General features: G+C 48.6%; 1 protein-coding gene across 3 annotated transcripts in view; it reads right to left on the bottom strand.

Moving 5' to 3' along the window:
* VIT (vitrin) overlaps positions 1-24,600 on the bottom strand; it is a 1,955,513-nt gene that overhangs the window by 568,754 nt on the left and 1,362,159 nt on the right. The gene's annotated exons all lie outside the window — the stretch shown is intronic.

The following is a 24,600-nucleotide window of genomic DNA, read 5'->3' as shown; positions in this document are numbered from 1 at the left end:
TTTAAACTTTTCGTCCATTTTCTTAAAATCCGCTCTTAGTAGCGAGACCTCAACAGTGACTGAGTCCACAGAAGTACGTACCCCGCCAATCGCCGCCATAACATCATGTAGAGTCGACTCCGGTACCGTCGCCTGAGAGTTCACCGATCCCTCCTCTGATCTCTGTGAGTCGCCTTTTCCCCCCACTTTGGCCCAAGCAAATTTCGCCAGTTGTTTCTGGGCGTTAGTTTTAGAGCCTTCCCCCCCTGTCGCCATGACTGCAGTAACCCAGATCCACAGACAAGTGTAAAAAGCACCCAGCCAGCACAGCCACTGCCTGACGACCCAATCAGTCCAATCCGGACTCACTGTGGCTGCCCGACAGAATCAGAGGCCAACCTCCTCTCTATCCAAGTCCGTATCCGCACTCCTCCGAGTCACAGGAGCCAACCAGCACCCCTTTCAGCATGCTGCAGTGTCCGAGTGTCCTTCAAGCAGGGTCCATTAAGGAGGTCCGACATCCACCGTAGCCTCTTAATAGCACGGAGAAGGGTCACCAAGGGCTATAGCACAGTCCAGGGGTCCGCACTCCCAGGCACCCCCACGCCCTCCAGCAAACCAATAGGTGGAGCAGTGTCAGTCTCAGCAAACGCCCAGCAGCAGCTGTCCATGCATCCACCAAAGACTTTATAGAGCATGTAGGAAGGTGGATATTTGACTATAGGGTTACCCCAACTTTTTGCCCAGTGTTTAGAAGGTGTTTGACTTAGTTGGCCTGGGATCTTGCTAATCAGGGCCCCAGGCTATCTGCTCTCACTGTAAAATGGACTCCATGTACTTTAGGTACATCTCCAATTGGATATTGGGTCACCTTATGAGCCCCTGTATAGTGTCTCTATTACAAAAGTGGCCTGCTCCCAAGTTGCTCAGAGGCTGAACAAGTTTAAGAAATTTATGTGATAGAGCAAAACTTTAGCTTCTATCCATAGGGCTACACTCCGTTGTGATATTCAATCTGGCAATGTTGCCAGTTTGTGTGTGTGTATGTCAATGTCACCACTATGCTACAGGTATGCCCTCCCTTCCATGTATGTAAAAAAAGGGGAGGGGAGGTTGACAGTGTCTCACGGAAGCAACACCAAGGGGAGGATTGTATCAGACTGGTACTCGCCTGATTCCTCACTTCTCATCATCGACTACTGTCAACCTTTTAAAGAAAAATGGGAGAAAAACCAACATAAAGAAAGTGCATATAGGTCCAACAACCCTGTGGTGTTGTGAGTGCTAGAAACCCAATGTGATATTATTGTGCCCCATTACGTGAAAAAACAACAAAATACCACCATTATGGCAAAATTCTGTCTGGCATTCACCGAGGATCACATAGCCAACATCCTCGAGGGACCATCCCTACTACCAGACACTCCACTGGGTAGCACTAACACCGCTAGGGATGAGTGGGAAAAGTTATCAACACTAAGGAAACGCCAAATAAGAATAGCGCTACATGGGGCACTCATGACTGAGTATCTCCGAGCCGGGGCAGCCCCGGCCAGTTTACTAGTAAGATTAGAACCTAAAATCTTCCTTGAGGATAAACAGTTCCGGGTAGACTGGAGCTACATAGCGAATAAATGTACCCGGGACTGGTTGATTCTAATTATTAACACAGCGAAACGCCTTAGTGAGGAGCTACTCACAGAAATTTTGGAAATGGAAACCACTATAAAAAATGATACCACCATCGTTGATGCTAAAGAGCAACTAGCCAGAATTCAAACTGACCTGGGGGAATACCAAACCTATATGGTGAACCAAAAGATAAAAGGCCTTAAACGGAATCTGGAGAGGTTCAGTCATGAATGGGCTTTTCCATATGTAGAGGATGAATACTATCAACAACCCAAAGCCCAATCTGCAGCACCTCAACGAGGCAGGGGAGGTAGACCACAACCTAGGAGAACACCACAGAACTGGGCCTTCGACAATACAAGCAGCGAGGAAGATGACCAGGAAATGCAACCTCCCCAGGGTAATACCCGAGTGAGGTTTCAACCCCAGGGCACATCCGACCAGGACCTAGGAGCCCTATTCAGAGCTTTTTTAGGACAGCACCAGTTGAATCAGAGAGGGGCCAATACGAGAGGCCGAGGCAGAGGAAGGGCCCGGCACATGTCCAACACAAACCAGCAAACCTATTCCCCGAGGATCACTCGCAGCAGAGGCCGAACACCAATATAACTCCCCAAGACAACATAGTGGTTAATCTGTCGGATTATCACTTAACACTGGATGAGAATACAGTGCTCAACAAAGGGCTCGGGTTCGTCCCTACCCCTAAGCATGATAGCTTTCAGCTAAGAGGCGAACTCAATGGAGTCATAAGAAAAATCAAACTATGCAAATTTTTTGAAGGGAGAGAAAGCACGACGACCAACTCGAACTTTTCTACAGATCTAAGACGCCCCTCGAACTTCACACCTCTGAATCATCAAGTGGGCCCGGAAGTTACAGTTTTTGAACAGAAAGTCCTACAGGATATCATGGACCTAGAAAAACAACCACACCCCAACAAACCAAGAAACATGTCAAAGACGGACTGGTTGGCGGTTAAATCATTACAAAACAATGACCTTATCACCATTAAACCGGCTGATAAGGGTGGAGCAGTGGTGGTAATGAATACCTCTGACTATGAAGCTGAGTGCAGCAGACTCCTAGGAGTCAAGGAACATTACCAACCTCTGGCTAGAGACCCTACCCCTGACTTGCAAAGGATGATACACACAATGGTGGCGGCTGCCCGAGAAAAGAAATGGATTACAGCAAAGGAGGCAGATTTTCTGATCAATCCATCACCCAGAATACCTGCATTTTACATTGTGCCCAAAATTCATAAGCCACAACGCCCACCACCCGGTAGGCCTATTGTTTCGGGCATCAATTCTGTTCTCGAGCCGCTCTCTCAATTTGCGGATTTCTTTTTACGTGAATGTGTGATCACTCAACCTTCATACGTACAAGACACCACCGATATCTTGAGATATCTCCAATCAGTCACATATAACCCTGAGGAAAACTTAATGGTGACGATTGACATCGAGTCCCTTTATACCAGCATACCCCAGGAGGCGACGCTGGTGGCAGCAGCCCGCTCCCTGGGGGAGCTGGAATGGTTCTATGACACAGCACAGACCCTAATCTTACAATGTATTGAACTAGCACTGACCCGCAATTTCTTTACATATAAAGACCAACTGTACCTGCAGACGTCTGGGACTTCAATGGGGGCGACTTTTGCCCCCAGTTTGGCGTGTATTTACGTCGGTCTATTCGAAGCTAACAACATCTACCATGTCACCAATCTCTTCCAGAGGAACATTGTCCTCTGGAAGAGATACATAGATGACATCCTTTGTATCTGGAGGGGGACATCTGAAGATCTGGATAGCTTTCTCACTTGGTTGAACACATTGGATGGTTGCCTCAGGTTCACCTGGAATATAGACCGGCACGAAGCCACATATCTGGATTTGGACATCAAAGCTATAAATAACAAGCTTGTTACATCTGTACACCAAAAGCCTACAGATAAAAATTCACTGCTACATTATAAATCATTCCACCCCAGGGCCCTACGGGATAATCTCCCAGTGGGACAATTCATGAGATACCGTAGAAATTGCTCCACCACCAACTGCTACAAAGAACAATCTGAAGAACTGGCCGATAAACTTGTGGCCAGAGCATACCCGCGCAGAACTATAAATCAGGCCAAGAAACGAGCTCTTAACACACCACGAGAAGCTCTACTTGAGCGTCAACTAAAAGTGAAAACAGACTGTATCCCAGTGATCACTACCTATGGACCCCACTCTGCTAAGATCCGGCAAATCGTCAGAAAACATTGGGACATTCTCAATACCAACTCGATGCGGATGCCCCCACCCAGGTTCGCCTTTAAGCGGTCCTCCAGTCTAAAGGACCGGCTGGTCCACACAAGACCACAAGTCAGACAGCCAAACTCGAATCTCCCACCAGGCCACTACCCGTGTGGGGAATGTACCGTCTGCCCTCTGACAGTGAAAACCAACTCCATCACCAGGACCAACGGAAGAACGTGGCATCTAAACAGTTTTAGTAACTGTAATACGTGTAACGTAATATACAGACTAACCTGTCCCTGTGGCCTATATTACATCGGGCTAACTACCAGAAAAATCAAAGTGAGGATCCAAGAACATCTCAGCACCCTAAAAGCAGCAAAACTCTCGACCAAACTGGTACAACACTTTACCAGTCTGAAACACCAACCTAGAGATCTGCGCTGGACCGTGTTGGAAAGATTACACGGGGAGGTACATAGTATGAGCAACAGACTAGCAAAGAAAGAAGCACGCTGGATTTATGAAGAGCTAACAGCTGATCAAGGCCTTAACGATGTCATTGAATGGAACAAGGTCACAATGACCTAGAGTACATTCCCACATCATCACAACTGCATTACCCCGCGAGCAATGGTACCTATAGGGCAAAATGGTGTTAGATATACAGGGAATACAAACACCGATACACCATTAAAAGCACAACAATCTAATGGGGATATATGAAACATCATCGGTAGACTAGTAACCCCCATACCTGGGTATCAGAACATTCTGTGCAGGAATATAAATTCTATTCAAAAAGGTGTTCTGTGGAGCTCTACCTTATCACAGCCGATGGCTCTCTCTTTTTTAAAAATATGTTCCCCTTTGTGTAAAAAAATTTTTTAAAAAGGTTTTCCTTCTCTCAAAATGTCCCCCATCAATTTCCCGTTTTCCATATACACAAATATTGGATGGCATACATAAGTACATGAATACTAAATTGTGCGCGATTCGGTAATTACCCCTCGCTTTCTAAATAGGGCACAAAACAAATAGCAACGCATTCAATACAACCCTCTTTCTCTGGAAAAGTTCCCAATCTAAGATGGCGCCCAAAAAGATACGTGACGCGACACGTCGCGTCAGCCCACGTGACCCGGAAACCGGCTTGGTAAACAGCCGGCCGTTGTCTCCACAGTACACGAGGGTGAGTCAGAGACGAGATCTGCACACCAACGCGGTAAGGAGTCACGATGGCTTAACCAGCGGGAGCAGGGGAAATAACGGTACGGGCTAAGGGAATATATAGGGCCCCGGATCTCCGTGAGTCGACGGAAACGGGCCCCAGGAGACACAGTACTTTTCATTTGGTCTACTCTTTCATAACAGATACCGACCACCTGGCGGTTCAGAATATCCCAGTACGTAGACAGGGACCATAATCGTGACGCAGTCTTCCACGGGGGCCGGGTAGGCTCATCTCGACAGGCCACCTGGTAAATTGATACAGCTGAGACTTGTCAGATGTAAGTGAGTACTGGGCTGAGTGTTACTCGCTGAAACTTTTAATATGTGTGTGTCTGTCTGTTGTGTCACACCATGAACTACAGGTACAATAAGGGAAGACGTGTGAAAGGTGCATGCAAAACGCTGACCCATCAACTAAACCCTGAAGAAATCACTAAAAGTAATAGTGATGAAACATGTCGGTTGACTTTTAATCAGAGTGAACTAGCAGCACAGAATAAAATTGTGAGTTGCCAGCTAGTTTGCACTCTTTTTAGCGTGGTATTTTGTTGTTTTTTCACGTAATGGGGCACAATAATATCACATTGGGTTTCTAGCACTCACAACACCACAGGGTTGTTGGACCTATATGCACTTTCTTTATGTTGGTTTTTCTCCCATTTTTCTTTAAAAGGTTGACAGTAGTCGATGATGAGAAGTGAGGAATCAGGCGAGTACCAGTCTGATACAATCCTCCCCTTGGTGTTGCTTCCGTGAGACACTGTCAACCTCCCCTCCCCTTTTTTTACATACATGGAAGGGAGGGCATACCTGTAGCATAGTGGTGACATTGACATACACACACACAAACTGGCAACATTGCCAGATTGAATATCACAACGGAGTGTAGCCCTATGGATAGAAGCTAAAGTTTTGCTCTATCACATAAATTTCTTAAACTTGTTCAGCCTCTGAGCAACTTGGGAGCAGGCCACTTTTGTAATAGAGACTTTTGAGTGGGGGGCGGCCTGTCTCTGTTTCCCCCTTGGCTCCTGTTTTTGTAAGACCCCTGTATAGTGTACCATAGGTACCCAGGGCATAGGTGCATCCAAGGCCTACCAGGGGCTGCAGCTTGTATTATGCCACCCCTGGCTGGCCATCCAAACTGACACAACTGGCTGATCACTCAGCTGGGGCATGGTTGTGTAATCACCCCTTGCTTAGATATAGTATTCCTATATCTAACCTTATATATAGACACATATGCACCTATAAGTCACTCCTATGGCAGGCCTTGACAATCCTGAAGGCAGAGTGCTTGGTTTTATGTGAGATGGTGCTCTAGCATGAGCTGAGCCTGTCTGCAGCTTTCAGAACCATGTCCTAATAGCTGTTCTATGATATAGCCATACTATATACTCTTAAGTGCATTATAATCCTCACGGTTAATGCTAACTTTGGCTTGGCTTTATCAAAACATGTCGTGTAAGGTGTCATACGCTTTGGAATACTACCCCCTCGCCAGTTTTGGTGACGGGGGTAGCATTCCAACCTTCTAGAGGGAGAAGACATGTAGTTGTAGCTTTACCCGGTTAAAGTTAAACAGAGCCTCAGCATCACAAAATGGATTCTGCTGCCACAGACACAAGTCTGACCTCCTGCAGCTGGGAGCCCTTCCAGCGAGGGAGGCCTGGACAATAGATTTCCTGCCTCTGGAGGTGCTAGCACCTCCCCAGACCGGCAATAGTGTATTGGGGCAGGGTGGGTTGAATGAAATGAGACACTGCCTGGGGCACACAAGGTGCTCCATGCATAGCCCGATTCAGACCAGTTGCTGGGGCACTCCAGCCCCAGCTCTGGCGCGAACCTGGACAAAGGGAAAGGGGTGTTACCACCCCCTTCCCTGGTCCCCCATAGGAGGAACCTAGCAGGTAATCCAGCCCCTTTAATCAGTATAAAGCTAGGAGCTGAGTCTAGAGACTTTAGATTATCCTGAACTGAAACTCTGAAACAAAACTCTGGACCTTCGACATTCTACTGCAACTAGAAGACTGAAGAATCTCCCTTGTGGTCAAGGAGTGACCTCCCTGTGCAAACAGGCACCGCCTAGCGAATTGCAGGTTTGCTTTGTCGATGCTTCCGAAGGATCCCGATGACTCTGCTTCACAGGACTGGACTTCCAGACTTCTCCGACCTCAACCCACACCTCCAGCAAAGCTGAGACCTGTGGCTGACACGAGAGACGTGAGACCGGACACCTGGCCATTTTGCTCTGTGCTAAATTGTGCAGCTTCTGAGGCGTCCTCGGTGTTGTGCATTGGGACTTGAGAAGCCCCAACCCCGATTCGTAAGTGCACCGAAGCTCAGACCTCCACACTCCACGAGTGCTGCGTGGGACCTGCTCTTGCATTTCCTCTTGACGCATCTTTGCAGTTTCTAGCCCGCTGGCTAGTGGCCATCTTGAAGACTCCATTTTGAAACAATGCTGCTTGCCCGGTTGCTCTGGGTTTGCTTTTGCTTTCCTGTAAAGGGGAAGCTCCACAGACTTTGCTGGTCTGTACAAGAAGCCAATAATCACTTCCTGCGTGGGTTGCTTTTGCCAAGGCTTGTTGACTCCAATATTGAAGCCGACACTGCCAACAGTGAGAGCCTTTGTGGTACAGTCTATATCCATCTCCTGGTCATCGTCGACGCCTTCTGGTCCACGTGGCTGCAGAGACAAGCTTCACTTCTCCACCTGTTTGCAGCTCAACATCGCCTGGTTCCTTCCTGGTTCCTTTCTGGTCACTGGCTAGTGACCCAGACTCTGTCCCCTCTGCTTTCAGGTTCTTCACTTCTTCGATCCACCCTTGTGTCCATCCGGACATCTTCCTCCTGGTCGCCTGCAGCATCTTCTTGTAGCTCTCCATAGGAATCGACGACGAAACCCGACACGACTTCACACCTATGTACCCGGCTTCCCTGGGTGAGGTAACTCGAGTACTCCGGTGCTCCCGTGGGTAATAACTATCCAAGTGTCCTGTTTTAACTGGGTTTCCCCGCAAGTCCACCCGGACTGTCCGAAATCAACTAGTTTCTAACTTTTATGTTCCCATTAAAAGCCTATGAGAACTCGTGTGTGTGTTTAGACACTGCACACACATCCTGTGAGACTCCTACTTCCTAACCTGTGGTTGTTCAGTGTAGTCCCAGCGATTCCCAAGGCCCTAGACCTATTCACCTGTTCGGAAGTGGTTCCTATACCACTTATTTAGTATATGGTTCTTGAGGCCCCTAGGGCAGAATTGTATGCTTATTAAGTCACTTGTGCTGTATCTCGAACTCTGACCTCATAAAGAGTGCAGAGGGGGAGGCGTTTCCAAGATGGCGGGGTGATCGGAGGCAGGTCTCCGAGGCTCCCTGCCCGATCCCGCCTAAAGCACCCACAAGCATCGCCTGATCTCCCTACAGCAAGGGAAAGCATAGGGAGTGGTAGCGGGACACAGCTGCGACCCCAGAATAAAGCCACCTGACCTGCGCGCCTCGTGGTGGGCCCCGGACACAGTGGACACCTGGCCGTGGCCCGGTAGTGGCGGCCGCTCCGGAGACCTGATCGGCCCGGGCACTCATTGCCCCGGCCTCTCTAGTGGCAAGCCTGGTGAGTCGAGTGCGGAGCCTGCTGAATTAAACCTCCGCTGCTAACCCCCGAGCCGAGTGCCCAGATCCAGGCACATCGCTGTCCCCGCGACCCGGCCGGTGATCAGTCGTGGACCGGCCGGGAGTGGCGAAAATTGAGGCCCCGGCTTTGGACCTTCTACCCCAGTGTTTGCGGCCTTCGGCGCGGCCTGCCGGCGCGCCCCTACAGTGCGGGAGCGGACCCCACCAGCTGCAGATCACACGGCGCTGCCCACCCACAGCGGACCGGACCTGGAGAGTGCCCCGGACCAAACCGGCATGACCCCGGGGCCAACAGCGAAGACGACGCCGCAGTGACCCTGTGAGTCTCCCCGGACCGGAGAACAATTGGTGAGGGTGTGGAGCGGGGCCGCCCTCAAGCTAGCAGGCACAGAAGGTGAGGAGAGTGGAGGTGGGCACCACAGAAAGGGCTCGGGGGGCACAATCGAGCACCCGGCGTGGGGACTGCCCGGAGGGGCCTGCGAGCTGACCTACACTTACGCCTGGGAGGTGGGTCTGAGCACACTCCTATTGGGACACTGGGTGTCCAGACTCGCCTGCCCCTGCCGAACATAGCTGGACGAAGAACCGGCAGTGGGGCCGTGCGGCCTCTTGGAGAGGGGGGCTGGTTCCACTGCGCTCCTAGCCGGCTGTGGCTGTTTGCCCCGCTGGGATGGCCGGATGGACTCTGGGGAACCGGCCGCTGTTTGACCGCCCCCGGTGCAGCTGAATCTGTTGCCATACCGCTGACCATTGAAAAGGACCTGCCCTGCAGATGCTAGACTCGGTAAAGCCAGAAGACTCGAGGTGGGATCCGGCGGCTGCGCTGCGGAGGTCGACCCGGGTCCACTGCCTTGACTCCAGGCGGGCCGGAGGGTGAGCTGACCTGTGATAGCACGACTCACCCTTAACCTTACCACGCCGGACTACTGCACTTATCACCAGCCCTTGAAGTTCATCGCCTATTCGTCTCAGGAGCTATTCACAACATGGCGGGACAGAGGGGAAAGAAAGGGCCCCAGACACTCCCTGAACTGCTGGCCAAGTCCCAGCCCAAGCCCAGCAAGGACCCACCCTCCCCAGCGGCCACGAAAGCCTCGCCAACACCAGTAGATGACCAGATACCCATCACCAGATCCTTCCTAGAGACATTGTTTAATTCACTCAGAGAAGACTTCAAGTCCTTAAAGCAGGAAGTGGCGGGTGAGGTCCGAGAGCTGCGGCAAGACGTGGAGGGCCTTGCGGAGCGGGTGGTTGCCATTGAGGAGGCGGACCAAACCAGAAGCAATGAAATCGAGCAGCTCCAACAAGAGGTCCTGCGACTCACGGACCAGCAGCTGGATCTTCAAGCCCACGCAGAGGACCTCGAAAACCGTTCCCGTCGAAACAACATACGGGTCCATGGGGTTCCCTCAGAAAGCAGAGGGGGCTGATGTCACCGGGTACCTGCAAGCCCTATTCAGGAGCATTCTGGGGGAGCCAGCTGACTTTGCCATCCGTATCGACAGAGCGCACAGAGTTGGGCTGCCTCGGCGCGCCTCTGCCCCGCCACCAGACATCTTGGCCTTCCTCCCTGATTTCCAGTTAAAAGAGCGTATTCTCCGAGAGGCCCGGCGAGTACAGCCCCTTCAATTTCAGGGTAACCCCATAGCCCTATATCAAGACCTATCAACCATTACTCTAACAAAACGAAAGGAATTCAAGAGAGCAACGGACTTCTTGCGACAACAGGAAGTCCCCTACTCATGGGGCCACCCGTTCAGACTAATATTTAAATGGAACGGACGATTATACCAACTGCGATCGCTTAAAGACACTTGCGCCCTCCTGGGACTTGACCAGGAAGATGATGAGCCCACAACGAGAGCGTCGCAAAGGCCATCCGGAGGGGGATGGCAGACAGTGGGCCGCAGACGGTCTCCCTCGCACCGCTTGAAACCAGACGCCTCTGTCATCACACAGGAACGAGCAACAGCGGTGGCGGAGGTGGCCAAGGAGACCTCTTCCTCTGAATGATCTGTACTCTTGTTGGGGAGATTACCTATAGCACACACTCTGCCCGTGCGATGGGGGGGAGTCGGGTGGGGGGCCGAAGTGGCCGCCATCGGATATGACCCGTACAAGAAACATTACCACAGCCCTGTGTGGACCAACAGGACTGGGACTATACCTTCTCTTGGTTTGGGGATTGAGGGGCGGGAGATGGGAGGGGGGGATACTCACTCAGATCTGGATGCAGTGGATTTTGAACTTGAACAAAGAGTTTGACGGTTGGGTTGTTCGGGGGGGGTTTGGGGATTGCGGGGGGACCGTGGGCGGGAACCAGTGTGCCAAAAAGGTTCTGTCGATGACGGCTTAGCTATGTTCCTCATTTGCCAGTCTAGATTAGAGCCGACTGCAACCCACGGGGAAGTCGTGGGAGGTCTGCTGTGCTACGGGGAGGGTTCCCGGGATGGATGTGTTGTACTTCACATTTACCCCTCCTGCTTTGAATGCCTCCTCCCGGTAGTGTCTCTTTCTCGCCCGATTGGCGAGCTGTTCCTTCTATATTTGACGCCACAAATATGCTCCCCCCAGGGGCTGAGGTTTCTGGGGAAATACAAGGGCTGGCTTGAGTCTTGCATCCCTGTGCACCACATACATATGACTCTGATTCTGCGTTGTACCACATGTTCACCTTAACATGGCTGACACCGCGTTAAAAGTACTGACCCTTAATGTGAAAGGGTTGAATAACCCCATCAAGAGAAGAGCGGTCATCTCCTACCTAGAAAATTCTGGGGCTGATATTTGTTTATTGCAGGAAACCCATCTCTTGCCAAAGGACTGGCATAGAATGCACTCCCGCGCCTTCCCACAGCAATTCTTTTCCTCTCTCCCAAAGAAGACTGCCGGAGTGGCAGTTCTAATATCTAGACACTTTCGGGGATGGGTGGGGAACAGGGTAGGGGAGATTAAGGGTCGCCTTTTGGCATACACATTTCAGCTTGGCGACACACACCTTACGGTTGGTTTTATCTACGCCCCGAACACAGGACAAGAGACATTCCTGAAAGGCGGTATCTCGGAGTCATTTCAATCCTCTAACTCACTTTTGCTCTTAGGTGGGGACTTCAACATAGTTATGGACACGCATGCAGATAGGTCAGCAATTGCAAACAAAACAGGTGATGGACAGAATGTGGATCAATGTCACACATTCACCCCAGTCCAAAGATCTGGGCCCAAATCCATCGTTTTTTTGCACTCCACACCACCCTGGGTTAGACAATGGCGATATGCAAATCAGCTCTGACCCTGTGCCCCATGGGAACAGTCCAGTCCGAACTACAAAAGCCATGTCCTTCCCAGAACGGAATCAAGCATCCGAGGACCGGACCGGTTTCGAGGTAACACCTCTCATCAGCACGGCTAGCTTGACTCCAGTGGTGTGGAGTGCCTGGGACCCACGTCTGAGCATCCCCAGCGCACTTATGGCGGCAATCTGCAAACAAAACAGGTGATGGACAGAATGTGGATCAATGTCACACATTCACCCCAGTCCAAAGATCTGGGCCCAAATCCATCATTTTTTTGCACTCCACACCACCCTGGGTTAGACAATGGCGATATGCAAATCAGCTCTGACCCTGTGCCCCATGGGAACATTCCAGTCCGAACTACAAAAGCCATGTCCTTCCCAGAACAGAATCAAGCATCCGAGGACCGGACCGGTTTCGAGGTAACACCTCTCATCAGCCCGGCTAGCTTGACTCCAGTGGTGTGGAGTGCCTGGGAGGTAACCAAACCAAACTCTGAGTTATTGATCCCACCCAATGCAGAGTTACCGCCACCAGACATACAGGATTTGGTAACTCCTGAGTTAGTTCTCTAAGGGTTTAATGAGGTGTCCTATGCCATTATAGAGAAGCTTATTAAATCATATATGTTACCCTTGCTGGAGCGTGTTAGGACAATGGGTGACAAATTGGACCGCCTACTGGCGACCATTGAGCCAACACATTCCTCTAGCTCTGATAAGGACAAGGGTCCATCCATTAAACCTCCTGGTACAACCCATGTTGCTGGCAATATAATTACTACCACCAGCCAACATCCTAAAAGTATAACCAATGCAGTCACTACCTCAAATAAAGCATCAGCTTTGGCTGTTAAACCTCCCAGAGCAGCCAGCACTGCCAAAGCAAATCCCAGGGTGGTCGCCAACAAACCACCTGCTAAGGGAGTAGTGCCACAGACAAAGAACGGGATGGGTAAACCCGCTAACTCTAATAGTAAATCTTATAAACCCCTACCACGGAGGAACAATGTAGACCTGCCCCCGGATTCCATGAACTATGTTATTGTAATGACGGGTGTGCCACCAGTTGCGGAAGGGGATTGGGAAAATAACGAAAGTTTAAAAAACAAAGTCATCTTTTGGCTGAAAACAAATAGACCCCTTCCTGTTCATCTTAATGGGGATATTGTTTCGGTCAGAAGATGTCAGTGGGTGGGGGTACGCCCCAAGGATATAGAGGGGGATATAGTGATTATTAACTTTAGGGACCATAGAGTAGTATCCCATCTCACAGATTGGTATGTGGGAAGAAATGAGGGAGGGATCTCCACGAGGAACCTTAGCTATTTCTATCCTGAGACCCTGATCAATCCAACAGATCAACCTCCTGCTAAAAACAACAAAAACACTAAAAGTTTCCTCAAATGGTCCAACTTTACACCTAGCTTCCATGGACCCCAATTTAACCCTGAGGCACAGTATCGCTCCTACATTCAATCTAGCTACAATTGTCCCATACACACGCCGGATTGGGCTAAGATCAAGCCCCAGCCCATCGGTCCCCCAGCCTTATTGGACCTGCCATTCCCTAATAAGTCTCTGTATCCAATGGTTCCCACCACCCCTGTTTTCCCACAGATACAACAGCCCCCAAGTTTCTACCCAGCACATCATTATCCAAATAGGTTCACTCAGCCTAAAGCGTTTTGGAATATTCCGCTGAGAAACCTATATGACCCACTATCTGGGCTGTCGACTAACGATTGACCAGCTTTTTCGACAAGGGATGATGAATCTAATTCTGAGTGTTTGGGTGTTGGAGATGACCTGAGTAACCCGCTAAGTATTGTTGAAAGTTTTGAAGACCAACCTCGTTATTGTGTGGAGGGGTGTATGGTTTACTCAGGAGAGCCAGATATACTGGCTCTGGTACCCACCTCATTGTCTTTCATGGATGTCACCAGTGTGGGCGTAAACCCTGAGCCGACTACTCAGGCTGGGTCAATATGTATGCCAATGGAAGGTATGATCACAGTTGCACCCGTGCTTGAAGAATCCTCTCCCCAGTCCAACGAACCCCACCCTTTAGACGTAACAAAAATGTGTGATCAAGTATGTAAAAAGGGTACTACTATGGGATGTTGGAACGTTGCGGGAATTGAATCTTGTATATGCATTCCTGATTGGGCTGATTTCATCCGACAAGGCGATGTTTGGTCTTTTCAGGAGACCTGGGCAACCCTACCAGTGTATTTTCCAGGTTTCTTGAATTTTAATAAACTAGCAATTAGAGGTCAAAGAGGTGGGCCATGGGTGGCCTCACAATCTGGGTTCGTCAAGTTGCAGGTGTATCTGTTAAGGAAATCTTTATTGACTGTCCTGATATATTGATAGTTAGTATGAAAACAAAAAGTGGGTTGGATATACTGCTGATCAATGTATATGCTAGAGGAATCGCTGGTGACAGAGTTTCAACCACCCTTACTTGTTTGGTTGATTTCTTAAGTTCTACTCTAATAACAGGTCATGTGGTTGTTATGGGTGACCTTAATACTTGTTTTGAACCTTTAAGTAAAGAGGATGGGTTATTAACTGAAGCAGAGGATCTGACCTGGGGGATCCCTCAACTTGATTTACCCCCGATCATTAAGTGGTCCCAAGCAGCCACATATATTAAAGGTCTCTGCCTGAACTGGGGGTTGCGTGCCCTAAACGGACGTGTAAGCTCGGACAGGATGGGTAATCACACATTTTTCAATGGCAGACATAGCAGTCGCATTGATTACATCCTAGTTGACATCAAAATGTGGCCTATGGTATTGGATATGATAGTTAAGCCACGTCCAGAAAGTGACCACGAACCACTCATAGCGGAACTGAAGGACTTTAGCTTTGCAGGGCCGATTGAACGACAGCCTAATCCTGTACAGGAGGCCGTCGTACTTACAAACGACATGAGGAGGGTGCGCTGGCCAAAGGTTTCTGTAGATGTGGAAGCACGCAAAAAGATCAGAACCCTGGTTTCCAATTCACTGATAGAAATTGACAAGTGTGAAAACCAAGAAACGATGAACTCAAATATCACAGACATTCATGCTAGCCTGTTTTTGTCATTAAAATCACTGTTTGTTAAATTTGTTGCCAATAAGGGTAGAGGGAAGGTCAAGAAACCCGCAAACTGGTACAACGAAGCTTGCCGAGAGTCCCATTCAGATCTGTTTAAAGCTTTAAAATCAAAGAACCCAGCCCTAATTAAAACAAGTAGGAAGGCGTATAATGAAGCCAAACGCCATGCTAAAGCCGCATGGGATGACGAGCGTTGGACATCATTAGCTGAGGCCTGTGGCTCTAGGAACCTACAGCAGTTCTGGCACCTTCTTAGGTGGGGTCAGTCACAGGACGATCGCCCAAGCCCCGCATCCGTTGAACAACAGAAATGGGTGTCCCATTTTGAGGAACAATTTAGATGCCACAGTACCACGCAAGATTCCATCAGTTGGCCCCTAACCTTTGATACACTTGTGTTCTCGGCCAAAGAAGTCGAAGCAGTCCTGAAAGCCATCCCAAGGGGAAAAGCGCCTGGTCCTGACTGCATCCCAGCGGACATATTCCAACAGGATCAAGATCTATGGGTACCGTATCTAGTGCGATTGGTAAATGCACTGGCCATGGGTGCGAGGGTACCTGATTCTTGGACTGGTGCCGAAATATTGCCTATCTTTAAGAAGGGTGACTGGTCGGTTCCATCCAACTACCGGCCGATCATTCTAATTGACGCGGTACAGAAGATCATAACCCGCCTTGTTCTATCAAGGATTCAGGCATGGATAGAGGAGCATGACATCCTTACTCCTCTCCAAGCTGGGTTTAGACCCCATGTGAGCACCCTGGATCAGGCATTCCGTTTCATGCTTTTGCATTGGAAGACGGTCACCTTGGGCAAAGGCAACCTATATGCGGCCTTCGTGGACTTAAGGTCAGCGTTTGACCTTGTCCCGAGGGCCGGGCTTTGGAAATGCCTAATAGATATGGGCATGCCCCCCATTTTGGTACGACTCATAGTGAACCTTCATGCACAGACATTTGCATTTGTACGATGGGGTAAACCGGGTGAGGTGATGGAGAATTTTCCAGTGGCTAAAGGTGTCAGGCAAGGTTGTGTTTTGGCACACACCTTGTTTTCTCTATATATCAATAGAGTTACCAAGTATTACGACAATTTTTCCACGGATGCCCCAAGTTTGGCTGGAATGAAAATCCCCCTGCTCATGTTCGCTGACGATACTCTCTTGATTTCACGAACCAGACAGGGTTTGCAGAAAGCACTGTCAAGGTTCGAGAGTTTCTGCAGCGAACATGAGCTGGAGGTGAACGTGTCCAAAACCAAATTTATGGTTTTAAGAGGGCACAAACAAATAAATGCCAGGGTCTCCATGGGGGATATCCCCCTGGAGCAGACAAAGCATTTCAACTACCTGGGAGTCACCTTTAGTGAGACCTTGAGTTGGACCCATCAGATCGAGCTCATGACCATGAAGCATCAGCAGCTGGGCGGGGCACTGATTAAGGAACATAAAGGGTCATTTACAAGGCCAATGTCCCCGCTTATTAAGATCTATGGCGGTAAGGTTCTATCAGCAGTCCTATATGGAGCGGAACTCTGGGGTGGTAGCAATTTGGATCCGCTAAGACATGCCCAAAATAAATTTTTAAGAATGGCTACAGGTCTGCCACAGTCAACACCACTAATTCCCCTTCTTTATGACTTAGGGTGCCATCCGGTGGAGGACCAAGCAAGACTTCGCCCACTAACATTCTGGCGCCGTCTATGGACAACGCCGGAACTCCATCATTATGCAGAAGCTTGCTTGGAGGTTAGAAACAGCTTTGGTGCCGCAAATATTGGCTGGTTCAGAGACCTTAGGGCTACCCTATTTGCTCTGGGATATGGCGACCTGTGGTCCTCGCCTGAATCAGCCAACTTCCCTTCAAAAAAGGAACTTAAACAATGCTATTGGGAATGGGTGACACACAACATGTATTCGAAAATGAGCTCGAGTAGCCTCACTGGTCTGTTTATTGTACATAAGGACACGCCCAAGTTGGAAGGGTATTGGGATATTATAACAAAACCCTTGGACCGCAAACTATTTTTTCAATTTAGATGCAGTTCACTTCCCCTTGGGGACTTCACTAAAAAGTGGGGAACAGAAAGGACGGGGTTCTGTCCCAAGTGTCAAGGTATTGGGGAAAGCTTGAATCACTTTTTGTATGTGTGTCCACTATACTCTGCCCCTAGAGCCAAATGGCTTAGACCGGTATGCAGAAATCTAAGTACCAGATCGGCTGTGGAAGCAAGTAGAATGTTAAAAACCAACCTGGACCCTCTTATTGTTGTGGGGGGTTGCTAAATTTTTGGGGTGGGCCTGGTTGCTTAGAAGCAGGTACAAAAAAAGGGGGGAGAAGGAGGTACTTAAGAACAGGTCATCCTCCTAAAGAGATTAATGTAGCAAAAAAGAGCCCAATATCTGGGTTCAGGGACCTGTCTCGTGTGGTGGCTAACTTCCAGATACTATCTTAAGTGTAGCCCAACAAGAAAGAAAAAATGTCTTTCTTATAGTCCCCTCACTCACCGGAGTTTCCTCACGGTGACATGCTTCATCATCGGGGTCCTCCCAGTTCTCTACGAAAAGGGGCGTGCTACGACTTGCGAGCTACGTAGGAGCACTGAGTAGTGAAGGACTATGTGTGGTGTAAGGAATGTGAAGTGGAGTGGATGGGTGTGTGTGTGTTTAAAAATACTGTGCTAGTGGGCCTCAATGTTTTATTCTGCTCCTAGACCAGTATGTTAAAAATGGGGTTATACTGTGTACCAACCAATAATGTAAGTAAGTGTATCTGACCTAACCGCCAAGAGAGGGTAGCGAGTACTAGACCTCTAACTAAATGATATATGTAAAAGACGCTCGATCACTAACCACGTCTTCTACAACCCTAAAAATCCTTCTAGCATTGTTTTCCACCGAGGCAATACCGCCCCCCTAAGAGACCATGATGTGCTATTAAGCGCCAACAAAAGTAAATATTCAAACGTTCATTCTTTTACAGGTTCACCATTGAACTATACATTCGCCTTAAAAGTCAAGCGTATGTATGTAGAACCACGTGTGTACCGAATAGGGACAACGTTAATCACTGTAAATATATGTTGCACTAATAAATTCCTAACTTTAGGTTTTTTAGGAGTGGTACAATACAGGGCTGGTCCCTGTATGGTCCTGAAGAAACGCTGGGGGTAGCGTGAAACATGTTGACCAAATACTGAACCCAACTACATTATTGGTTGGTACACAGTATAACCCCATTTTTAACATACTGGTCTAGGAGCAGAATAAAACATTGAGGCCCACTAGCACAGTATTTTTAAACACACACACACCCATCCACTCCACTTCACATTCCTTACACCACACATAGTCCTTCACTACTCAGTGCTCCTACGTAGCTCGCAAGTCGTAGCACGCCCCTTTTCGTAGAGAACTGGGAGGACCCCGATGATGAAGCATGTCACCGTGAGGAAACTCCGGTGAGTGAGGGGACTATAAGAAAGACATTTTTTCTTTCTTGTTGGGCTACACTTAAGATAGTATCTGGAAGTTAGCCACCACACGAGACAGGTCCCTGAACCCAGATATTGGGCTCTTTTTTGCTGCTTAGAAGCAGGCTCATTAAAAGTAATCTAATGGGGACTTAAAAGTTGTGATTGTCTTACATCCAGACCTGTATCCTGCTGATCTATGGTTGTACCTGAGCGTCTCTGTAAATTTTTGTAAATTTGTACAAGAAGCTGATTAGCTTGTCAATGATTTAATACTTGTTTTAACTGTTTTATATGTATAAATTGTATTTTATGTCTTTTATGAAGAACTAATCGAATAAAGACTTCTTGAACTGAACTGGTAACACCTCTCATCAGCCCGGCTAGCTTGACTCCAGTGGTGTGGAGTGCCTGGGAGTGCAGATAGGTCAGGGCACCGCTTTGGAGAGACGGGCGCGGTCTCGGCGACCGGACTCGAGTGGCTACGGGAGAGGGGTTTGGTAGACCTCTGGAGAACTAAACACCCGAATGCGTCACAGTTCACCTTTTATTCGCACGTGCATCGCACGTATGCTAGGCTCGATCACTTCTTAGGCTCCTTGGAGCTGCTCACAACCCTTGAGGAGGTTAGCATAGTACCTGCGGCCATCTCGGATCATGACGCGGTGGAACTGTCGATCAAAATCCACACGTCCCCTCGCCCCCGGGGCTCGTGGCGCCTACGCAAAACCCTGTTGCAGCGACCGGAGGTTACTAAAAGAATCAGCGAATGCATTGTTGACTACCTAGCCACCAACGACACGCCGGGGATATCCATGACGGCTCTCTGGGGGGCTCTAAAGTCGGTCACCCGCGGCGAATTCATTGCTGTAGCCGCCGCTGAGGCCAAGGACCGCAAAGCTAAACGAGATGACCTCGCCGCGCGTGTCTCAGAACTTGAGAGGGTCCACAGTCGCACCTGTGCTCCACGTGTTTGGAGACAACTAAAAGCTGCCAGGGCCCAACTAGCCAGCCTGGATACTGATAGGGCAGAATTCGCCGCGTTCCGCCTTTGACATACCTATTATGTCGGGGGTAACTGAACTGGCCGCTTACTAGCCAGCGCCTTGAAGGCTAAAACCCAACGCTCCAAGATCACCGGCCTCACAGACGACACCGGCGTTGTTCTCACAGAAGACACTCAGGTTGCCGAAGCGTTCCGATCTTACTATGCCTCGCTATATGGAGCCGAGGCGACATCCCACGAGGAGATCGATGCGTACTTGAACACAACGGCGGTCACTGAGTTCTCCCAGGCAAATGCAGACGCCTTGGACGCCCCCATCCGCCAGGATGAGGTGTTAGCAGCCATATCCCGTTTACGCCCGCTTAAGTCCCCAGGGCCGGACGGCTTCTCAGCAGGATTCTATAAAACCTTTAGCCAGCTGATAGCTCTGGTGCTTACCCGACTCTTCAACTCTTTTGAGGGCCCTGGTTCCATCCCCCCAGATATGTTGGCTGCCGAGGTGGTGGTATTGACGAAACCGGGTAAAAAGCCCACGCATTGTTCTGCATTCCGCCCTATTTCACTACTGAACCTCGACCTGAAGCTTTTTACTGGCATTCTTGCCGCGCATCTTGGTCTCTGCCTACCGGGGATTTTGGAACCAGACCAATCGGGTTTTGTGCCCAACCGACAGTGTAGTGACAACACCAAGCGGGTACTCCATTTGATCAACAAAGCCCACTTTCAGGCCTCGGATTCTGCACTGCTTGCCATCGACGCTGAGAAAGCGTTTGACCGCGTAGAATGGACCTATTTACAACGAGTCATGAGGCGTTTTGGGCTGGGTTATCGCTTTCGATCTTGGATTGCCTGCTGCTACCATCACCCCCAAGCTCGGTCCGGTTGGGTGGCTTTCGCTCGAACCCATTTGAAATCCAGCGAGGCACAGGACAAAGGTGTCCTCTTTCCCCCCTCCGGTTCGCCCTGTACATAGAGCCCCTGGAGCAGAAGGTCCGAGACAACCCTGAAATTCGAGGCATCACTTTTGGTCATGAACCCCACACGATAAGCCTTTATGCCGATGATGTAATAGCCGCCCTCGACCATCCCAACCGCTCTCTACCCGCCTTTATGGAGGAGCTTGACTCATTCGGTTCTGTCTCGGGATTCCGCATTAATAGGGGGAAATCTCTGATATTACCATTGGGCAAAAACGCACATTCCAACGACTCTACCATTGGACGGGTGAGGGGTCTTCAGCTTACCACACAAATCCCATACCTGGGAATCACCCTCGCCTCCTCAAAGGAGTCGACGATAACAACTAATTACAAGTCCCTCGCTACCCAGATCCATACGGATCTCGCGCGCTGGTCAAAGCAACCTCTCTCTCTACTAGGGAGGGTCGCGGCGGTGAAAATGACGGTTCTGCCTAGGATCCTCTATCTCTTCCTTACCCTCCCGGTCGCACCCCCCGTGGGCACCTTAACGGATCTACAGGCCGCTCTCCACCACTTCGTCTGGGAGGGGAAACGCGTGCGTATCCACAAACAGCTGGCGCATAGGGGCATGGATGAAGGAGGTCTTGGCATTCCCAATCTGCTGCAATACTTCCAAGCCTCCCAACTCCGCTATCTAGTGGAGTGGTATAGGCCAGAGTCAGAGAGGAGATGGCTCTTCCAAGATAGGGCAATGGCTCAGACACCTCTCTGGAGAATTCCATTCCTCGCCCGGCAGCACCGGCCACGTTATCTTTCTAAATCACCTATCACCCGCATGACTATGCAGGTCTGGGATAGGGTCACTGTCAAGAGGGGCTTGACAACTTTCCCCTCCCCATTCACCCCCATCTTGGATAACCCGGAATTCCCTCCGGGCGATGACCCACATGCATTTTCGCAATGGCGCGGTACCGCATGTCGTTCTGCCGGTGACCTCTTTGACTTACAGGGCTTTCTTCCCCTCTCAGAAATCAAACAAGGATACGAGATAGAGAGCCCCCACCTTTTCCAATATTTCCAACTCCGACACTGGCTCACCAACCCGGCCACCGTCACCAAGGTAGGACGCCCAATGACAACCTTTGAGAAATGGTTACTGACCAAAGACACAGACAAACATCTCATATCGGACATCTACAAGATGCTCACACCACCACCCACTTCAGGTAAAACACCGGGTCAAAGGCGCTGGGAGGCATAATTAGGCAGGACATTGACATCTAAGGAATGGAGCTACGTGTACTATAGGGCCTCACACACCACACGCAATACAGCAGCTATGGAGGCCGCAGTGAAGCCGGCAATGTATTGGCACCTCACCCCAGCCCGGCTTCACAAAGGGAACCCGCCGCGCAGTGCATTGTGCTGGAGGGGCTGCGGGGAGCGGGGCACATTAACCCATCTCCTCTGGGACTGTCAAGAAATCTGGAATTACTGGGACACGGTCCTGGACGACATTAATTCTACCTTCGATACCGAAATCCCAAGGTTCCCGGCCTATGCTATACTGGGCCTCCCCAATGCACTCACCTTTCCTTTGAAATCAATGCGGGGTCGCCAAATGGGGATCGCCATGCAGGCAGCCACACAACACACAACACATCTTATCATTGTGGGGCTCGACAACTAAGCCCACACACACAGGTTGGTTATACAAGCTCTGGTTCACCCTTGAGATGGAACGCATACAGGCCACACTCACAAACTCCACCACTGCATTTCAAAAAGCATGGCTTCCTTTGCTATCCCTCCTGTCCAAGGAATTAAATGAGGTCACATGCCCTAGATATCTCCGTGTTCTACGCCTCACTGACGCTATGCATGACTCCCGGTGAACCCCTGTCTACTCGCACCACTCATTACTGGCTTACTCGTCGATTTCTTGCTGGCACATGACACACTGGTTGGGGTGGGGGAGGGGGGTCGAGTTTGGGTTGGGAAGGGGGGGTTGGGTTTTTAGTTTTTATTGTCCTTCCTGAGAAACCAACAGTGACATTTCGGAGATGTAAAACAAAGGAATCCTATCTATCAAAATCTATGATGGAAGGAACCTCAGTAAAAACATGGTTACCGGCCAAACAAGGATTTTTTAAATGTGCAACCTGTCGGGCCTGCAAATTTGGGGTTAACACTTCGAAATATAACACTCCATTCAGGGATCAGGAACAAATTATCAAAGGAAACTTTGATTGCCGTACAGATTATGCGGTGTACGTCCTCACATGCACTTGTGGGCTCAGATACGTGGGCAGCACCATCAAACAAGTGCACGTGAGAATCCTGCAACACATAAGGGCAATCAATAATTGTGATCCGGCCTACCCAGTAGCTAGGCACTTCAAGGCCATGCACAATAAAGACATTAACTGTTTAAAATACTATGTGATTGATCATGTCCCGATGCCCAGGAAGGGAGGAGACAGGGAAACACTGTTGAGACAATTAGAGACCAAATACATCTTAAATCTCAACAGTAAGTTCCCTTATGGCCTCAACAACACAGAAGACTTACATACATTTCTGTAGATTGATCAGTTGATTAGTCGCATGTTATCTTGTGTGTGTTCATGATTTATTGCCTTAAAATTCACTGCCTATTCCTCTTTAATTTACCTCCCCCCTTTAATTTAACTCCCCTCTCTGTAGCATATTGATAAGAAGATCCCAAATATAGATGAAACAGAAAGAAGAAAGAAACTAACTTCTCACGGGTCTTCCCTGCCAATATAAGGGAGAATTCTGCAGGATTGCAGAATTTGGTTCTGGATAACATTGATCGAAATAATCTGTGTAAAATTGAATCTAATCATATACAACGTGGGTTAAATATTGAAATACGTTTGATGTGGTGTTTTGTTGTCTGCTTATGAAAGTGACTGAGATATATTGTATATTTGAAGAAAGAAAAAGAGAAAAAAAGAAACATAGCAAATATATCCGCAAATAGCCTCACTGTATATATATATATATATGCATATATATATTTTTTTAACACAGTTGTGTAGTATTCACTATTTTGAGCACCATATCTATATAAAAATTCTTTTGATACAGGAGTGGAAATAAGCTGGGTTTTGACAACTGGGATCAGCTGTTAAAGGTTTAAACATGAAATAATTGAACAATTTTGGCACATTTACATATGGGAACCTGGTGCCAGATAGCTATTTTGCACATATGCGACTGCATTTAAGCAGGAATTTTGCACAAAGGGTTATACCCTATTAAATTAGAGAATGGTAATTAGAAATAGAGTAGTCATGTTTACAGAGAGGCACACTTTGCACATACATTCTGAGCATTCAAGCTGCAAGAATCTTTGAACTGGGTGTAATGTAAATAAACTTAATGCATTGTGTATATAGTAATTAGTTTTTAAGAAAAAAAGTTATTTGATAAAAACTTGTTTACATTGTCATATGCCATATTAACTTATTTCTTGTAAATTTGCACAAATTCAGTCTATGTGTACCTTTAACGCATTTATGCTGCTATAAATTGATAATACTATTATGATAAACTCAGAGGGTTAAAATGTTTTAAATGTGCCTTACCAGCAATGTAGAAGCCACTCATCCTGTGTTTTATAAGTATGTCTTCACTTTGTAGGAATTACGTGGTGTGTTTGATAAAAGGTCTCTGGTATCAATGATCCGTTATGTGAACAAGGGTAGTCCATAAAACGCGTCAGGCCAGTGAGAAACAAGGGGATAATAAACTGAACCTTTTGAACTGGACGAGCTGTGTGGTGGTCCTTGTGTTCTGCGTGCCGTGCGAGCAGCGTGGAGAAGCAGGAGGAGAGGAATATATATATATATATATATATATATATATATATATATATATATATATATATATATATATACACAGTTTCTCTTTACTGCGGCATGTGATCAAATCACAGAACCATATTTTCATGTCGTGATTGACTGTCTCTTTCACTTTAAAATCTGTTTCCTCTCTTCTCTCTGTGGGCACTTGAAAGGCGCAGCATGTATGCTTCATTT

This window comes from Lissotriton vulgaris, chromosome 6, assembly GCF_964263255.1.
Source record: "Lissotriton vulgaris chromosome 6, aLisVul1.2, whole genome shotgun sequence".
Lineage (NCBI taxonomy): Eukaryota > Metazoa > Chordata > Amphibia > Caudata > Salamandridae > Lissotriton > Lissotriton vulgaris.
This window is presented reverse-complemented; position numbering and strand designations above follow the sequence as displayed.